The 6514-nt window shown below is 38.8% G+C and overlaps 1 long non-coding RNA gene across 1 annotated transcript; it reads left to right on the top strand.

Moving 5' to 3' along the window:
• Positions 1–1689: 1689 nt before the first annotated feature.
• On the top strand, positions 1690–4151 carry LOC135410633 (uncharacterized). The gene is made up of 3 exons (XR_010428804.1): positions 1690–1817; positions 3257–3438; positions 4050–4151. It is a non-coding gene; the product is annotated as an uncharacterized LOC135410633 (long non-coding RNA).
• Positions 4152–6514: the final 2363 nt, after the last annotated feature.

The following is a 6514-nucleotide window of genomic DNA, read 5'->3' on the forward strand; positions in this document are numbered from 1 at the left end:
ATATCAGGCATAATTTTAATGACAAATTTGAGATCTAGAATTAAGAACATAAGTAGAAGTTAGATCCAGCGAAGAGTTAAGCATTTCCAGAAGGTTTTTCATCCTGTCCAAATGTATATGTTTAAGATAGGTGTGATGAATTGCCATCTGTCTCTTTCTATTCAGAGCAGATGACTAGTTCAAAGTATGTGCCAGACTGTTACATAAACAAAGATGCATTAAAACAGTTTAAGGAAGAATTTAAGCTTTTGGTATCAAAAGCTTCAGTTTCTAGACATGTTGAGAAGAGATTCATTCTAGACTGCACCTAACATATAATCAGAATCTGCAAGCTAGCAACCCTTTTCTCATTTCAGCTGATGGGCTCATGAGGGTAATAGAATTGAAGGGAAAGTGCTTTGTGAAAGGCACTGAAAGACTCATTCGAGATGCTGTGCAGAACTGTTGTTGAAACTCTGAAACACTTATTTACTTGATATCCTCCCTAAATAGTCATATCATTTCAATAGGCAGCTCTTTGCAAATCAGACTAAGCTTTCTTTCTGTTTCAACAGGTTAGATGACCTGGTAAGATAGATATGAAACAGTATAATTGAACCATTTTGCTGTCCAAAAACATCCCCACACCAGAAGAAAATGTCTGGGGAAATCCCTACCATTTGTTAACTCTCATCATCAGCTAAAGAAAGCTTCATGCATCATGGAGTAGTAAACCCAGGAGCACCCAGAGCAACAAAAATGCTCTGTGAAACTTGTCTAGTACTTCTCAGCCATAAATGAGTGGGAAAAAATTGCCTATAAGGTTTTTTCTCTTGCTCAGTTCTTAAGAGGGAAGGATTCTGAAGCTCATCATAAGATTCATTTTATTGTACACACTATGCTATAATATTTTCTGCCTTGTAATTCTTCAAAAGTTTCTACTTCTTACATCTATGCATACAAAGACATCTACAATATAGACAAATGGGTCTAAGCTACCTACCATAGAGTTCCTTTATGGAAACTGAAAAGATGGATATAATTCCTCTCTCTCCTTTTAAATATTAACTTTAGGGTGAGTAAATGAGACCTTCACAGTACTTATGTCTCTCTATTGTCTGTAAAGGGAGCTTGTTTCATTATACACCTCTGCATGTTATCCAATGAAGCCCATAAGCAGTGGAGGCAGACAATTTATAAAAAATATTTTTGTTTTATTTTAATACCTGAAGACTCTAAACTGACATTTTGTCCTTGCATTAAGCTGCTTTGAACAGACATGTTTTCCCTTACACAAGCACGTTTGTTAGAAGTTCCATTACAAACACCACTTCAGTACTAAAAAATTGAGTCAATGGTTTGTTACAAGGCCTGGGCAGTCCACTGTATAAGCCATTCCCTTTGATAATAGTATCCCAAGGAAAACTCGACATTGCTAATTCAGATATAACAACTGTGAAGCAGTATCATGCCATTTTTTAGCATTGTGAAACATGCTATCTTCAAGATGAAACAGAAAAGTGTAACATTGATCACTCAGGAGTACTAAAAATCCGGTCATGATCATATTAACTTCCTAGGTAAGTAATGGCAGTCTGCGTCCATCCTGCTAACAAACTGTTGGAACATCCCCTGCCCTAACAGAGTCATTCAAAGCAGCTGTCACAGAGGTCATGGAATCACAGAACTGCTGTTTGTGAGGGACTGCTGCAGGTCATGCAGTTCAGCTCCCACTTGAAGCAGGACCACTGACAACAATAGATCAGGATGCCTGCAGCTTTATCTTACTGAGCTTCAAGTACCACTCTAAAGATGGAAGTTTTTCTTCAGTTGCTCTGGCAAACCTGCTGCACTGCTGCATTGCCTTCCTAATGCTGAATATTTTCCTAAATGTCTAACTTGAACCATCCGATCCACAATTTGTTCTTATTCCCCTTGTTCTCACCATCATTTTTTTACTGACCAGAATGACACTTGACTGTAATTGCCTTTCAGCTCACCTTTTGAGTCTCCTCCAGGCTGCAAGCCCACCTTTTAGTCTCTTCCTGTTTTCAGAGAGAACAAGTCCGGCTCTGTCAATGGCTGTTTTTATTTCCAAGGGTGTGAATAATGGTCCAAATGATGGAGATTAATGAGATCATAAGGCTGGAAGTGACCTCATTTAGCTTGTCCATTCTGCCTCAAGTAAGATCAATTGCATCTATACCATTCTTGGCAGATTATTTCTCTAATCTAAACATCTCCAATGATAAAAGTTCTCTAGATTCTCTAGATTGGAGACTGACATTTCTAGTAGAATATTTAGAGACAGATAAATCTGGGCCCAGGGGCCTTTCTCCTGCTGTAGCCCTATAGTTGCAGGGCTGCTCGATTTTTATGCCCTCTTGCTTCAGCCCTATGCTTCAGCCAGCAGTGAGGATGAGCACATCCCCTCCATAGGCACACACACTACAAATAGCTCACACAGCAGTCCACAGATGCACAGAGCTGTGCTCGTGCTGCTGCCCACACACACACACGGTGAACAACACCAATGGCTTGATCCCATTCCTCCCCTCCTGGGTTAAAGCTCACTAGTGGAATACATGCATGTACACACTCACATATATTTATATGTTTTTATACATACATATATATATATATATGTACACATGGGCTTTTTTCGTATAGATAGGTTTAGACATTTGGTCCACCCAGCTGATGGCTCCCAGACCCTGGTCTCCCCTAGCTGCTGTCACACAGAGCTGGGGCCCCAAACTCTGCATCAAATTACCATTCCAGGATGTTGTTAAATAAACCTCTTCTCCCAGCGCTCAGCTGAGTTGGTTGTAAGTTCTCTAGTACATACACAGAGGCTCAGAGGGGAAATGTAGCCAACCCAAAGATAGAAAAAGGATTTAATAAGAATGTAAAATAGACTGCACTGATCAGGTGCAGGGCTTTCCAGATGAGTATACTGACTAACCTCAATGTTCCCTTTTTGGTCCTTTCCCTAAACATTTCACATATTCCAACAATTCCTTTAAAAGAGCTCATAAGTTTTGCATAGTCTGAATGCTCTCTTCCCACTGCATTCCAAGATAAATCCTACACCTTTGTAGGCAATACCTCCTTTATTCAGAGACATTCTTTTTTTGATGCATTTTAGTGGGTTTCACACTAGAGGCAATGATCTAATTATTCTCTTCTGATTTTTTTTTTGAGTAGCTTACCCAGTGTGCTCCTTATTAGGTTACTATAGTTTCTTCACCTAACATTGTCCTTTGCTCCTTGCCAGGTCTTTGTGTTCATGTGATTAGCCTTCACTCACAAACCATGGATAAGCATTCAAAAAAAATCATGAGATACATCACAGTGAACTGTTGCCACTACAAAAAAAAAAATAAAATTGATTGATACAATAAAGAGCTTAGCAGGCTTGTTTTAGATGGCATGCCTAGAAAGGATTTTATCCCAAAGGTAGTGTTCATTAATTTTTCAGCCACTATATGATACCTGAATAAATGTGTAACATTTTTAGAGAAATATATCCTAAATGAGTGGAAACAATATTTTCAATATTTATCCTAAAATACAAAACTTTACACAGAAAAAAAGAGTGCAAGTATGCATGCAACTGAATTTACTGCCAGCTGAATAATAAGCTTAAGATCATAAAAGCAGTGCTTTATCTTCAGACTTAGATTGCTTTCACTCCTGTGCAAACCTTAACTAGCTAACTAAATGATTCAAGTGCTTAATCCTTACTCTTGCCTTCATTCTGCTTTTCTAAATGTGCTTTCTTGTTATTTTTGTGGTGATCATTTAGACTGCTTGCATAACATGCAAAATGATTATATTGGAATGTCTCCAGGGCATTGAAACTTCCATTTATACATTTTCTACACAGTATTCACCATATACTTGAGTGCATTTTGGTATTGTTTTAAGTAAAATTAAATATAATACCCAGGCATAAATTTACTAGGTTCTCTTCTAAACTAATACTAGAAATAATGTGGTGTTGTTGTGTTTTGGGTTTTTTTTAATTGACATCCTGTTCCTACTGTTCAAAATTATTTTTCAATCAGGCACAGAGAGTGCAGAGGAAAATGAATCAGTGGAGAATATTCTGAAATGGAGCTTCATTTAGAGGATTCAGCAATAAACTCAAGGGTTTTTTTATTTAGATATGGCAGACTCAATTAGCATCTCATTAGCAATAAGCTGTATAAATAGGCATGTTCAGCAAAGAGGGAAAAAAGTCAATAGTCTGCTGGCAGCCACTCAGTATCCTAGCACCAAGTTTTCAACACATACAGAAGCTCTAATTAGAAGCTTGTCCGTGTGCATGCATCACTCATTAACTGCCTCTTTACTGAAAGGGAATAATGAATTGAGCCCTTTAATCTGACATTAATAAATTGCCACCATTTTGGGAGTATTTGAATGTAAAATGGGGATGTTCATTATCAAAATTATGTTTGATGAGTTGGGTTTGTTCTGGCTCATTGAGAAGGATAATTTTCATACTGTTAGGGCTCCTTCCTAAAAATGAGTCTGGATGCTTACGGCTTCCCCCACAGAACTTTAAGTGAGAATCTGAATCTATGAAGACCAACACTATAAACTACATATGTGTATAAACACCTGATAGGCAATGCAGTCACTGATCACAGCCAGAATGGCTTCATGAGAGGAAAGTCCTGATTATCAATCCTGGTGACAGGGTAACATACCTAGCTGATCAAGGGAAGCCAGCTGATGCCATCCTTTTGGATTTCAGTAAAGCTTTCAATACTATCTCTCACGGTATCCTTCCGGTCAAGGGAGGGGATTGTCCCGCTCTGCTCTGCACTACTGTGACCTCTTGTTGAATACTTCTTGCAGTTTTGGTCACCACAATATAAAAAAGATATTAAGCTGTTAGAGAGCATCCAAAGGGTGGCATACAAAGATGATGAAGGGCTTTGAGGGGAATCCATGTGAGGAGCAGCTGAGTGCACTTGGTCTGTTCAGCCTGAAGAGGAGACTGAGGGAAGACCTCATTGCAGTCTAGAGCTTCCTCGTTAGGGGAAGAGGAGGGGCAGACACTGATCTTTTCTCTGTGGTGACCAGTGACAGGACCCAAGGGAACTGCCTGAGGTTGTGTCAGGGGAGGTTTAGGGTTGATATTAGAAAAAAAGTTCTTCACCCAGAGGGTTGTTGGGCACTGGATCAGGCTCCTCAGGGAAGTGGTCACAGTTCCAGCCTGCTAGAGTTCAAGAAGCATTTGGATGATACTCTCAGGCACATGGTGTGACCCTTGGGGATGGTCCTGTGCAGGACTGGGAGTTGGATTTGATGATGTCTATGGGTCCCTTCCAACTCAGCATATTCTGTGATTCTGTAATGACATGTTCCCTGCACTTTGTGGTTAAGATGTGCAAAAGTAATTCAACATGACTTAGGGAGAAAACCACTCTTCTCCTGTTTACAGCATTTCTGTACAACTTGAATCTCTCAGAAGGAATTCAGTTCTATATGTATGGAAAATATCTGACAAATACTTTGGGCCTAGACAAATTGTCTGTCTATTGTTCTGAGTCAGTTTGCTCTCTTACTAGGTTTTTTTCTGGCTGAATTTTATCTTTTGTGTGAAACAAATAGACAAAGTGGACTATAATGCTTATATATGGCAGAAGACACAAATCGCTGGACCTTGAGCCACATATTGGTCACAAAACAAGGATCAAAATTGTGCTTTTCAAAGCTGCATCATGCTACTAATGAGGTTGTGCCAAAGACTGATACGTTATCTGGTCCTCTCTTGGGTACAAAGGTACCCTAACCCCATAGTGCAGTGGAAGAAGCAGAAGCTGTTGCAGTTTTCCACGTGTGAAATGCTCTCAGAAACTCTTCCCTTTGACTCTAGTTATGTGATGGGTATGCTTTGTGTCCTTAGCTATCCATACAGCTACCTTCATGTGTGGGTTCACATGGCTGATTAGAGATGTTTACACTAGAGGACAAAAACTGATAAAGAGTAAGCTAATAAAGCAGAACTGTTGTACTATATATAAAAGAACAGCTAACTCTCTGAACAGGAAATATAAAGATAAATTCTATATTGCTCAAGTTAAAAGCAAGCAAACTTTATTCATCTGTGACTGTAACACGGCTATAAAAATGTGCTTACCAAACCTGTGAAACAGCAAATACAAATTTTTGCCAAGGTAGTTCTACCCAACAGGCAAGATCAACTCTATTGTGGAGAAATATCATAATGTTGTCTTTAAATATTCAAAACTCATGTAAAAAACTCCATTCTGACGTGTCTTAATTACCTATCAAAGTAAATTTAACAGCATCTTGAAGAAATATTGTGAGAATAAAATAGGAAGAAATGCTTATTTACCTTTGATCACATTTTCCCAGTGAACTGCCAATTCATTAGAATTAGAGACCATGCACACTCAAGTATGGTTTTTGGAAACCATGTTTGTAGTACCATGAGCGCAACAGTCTATTACTAATTCGTCTCATACAATTCTTTCCTGGTTTTGAATATCTTTTC

The sequence above is a fragment of the Pseudopipra pipra genome, chromosome 3, assembly GCF_036250125.1.
Source record: "Pseudopipra pipra isolate bDixPip1 chromosome 3, bDixPip1.hap1, whole genome shotgun sequence".
Lineage (NCBI taxonomy): Eukaryota > Metazoa > Chordata > Aves > Passeriformes > Pipridae > Pseudopipra > Pseudopipra pipra.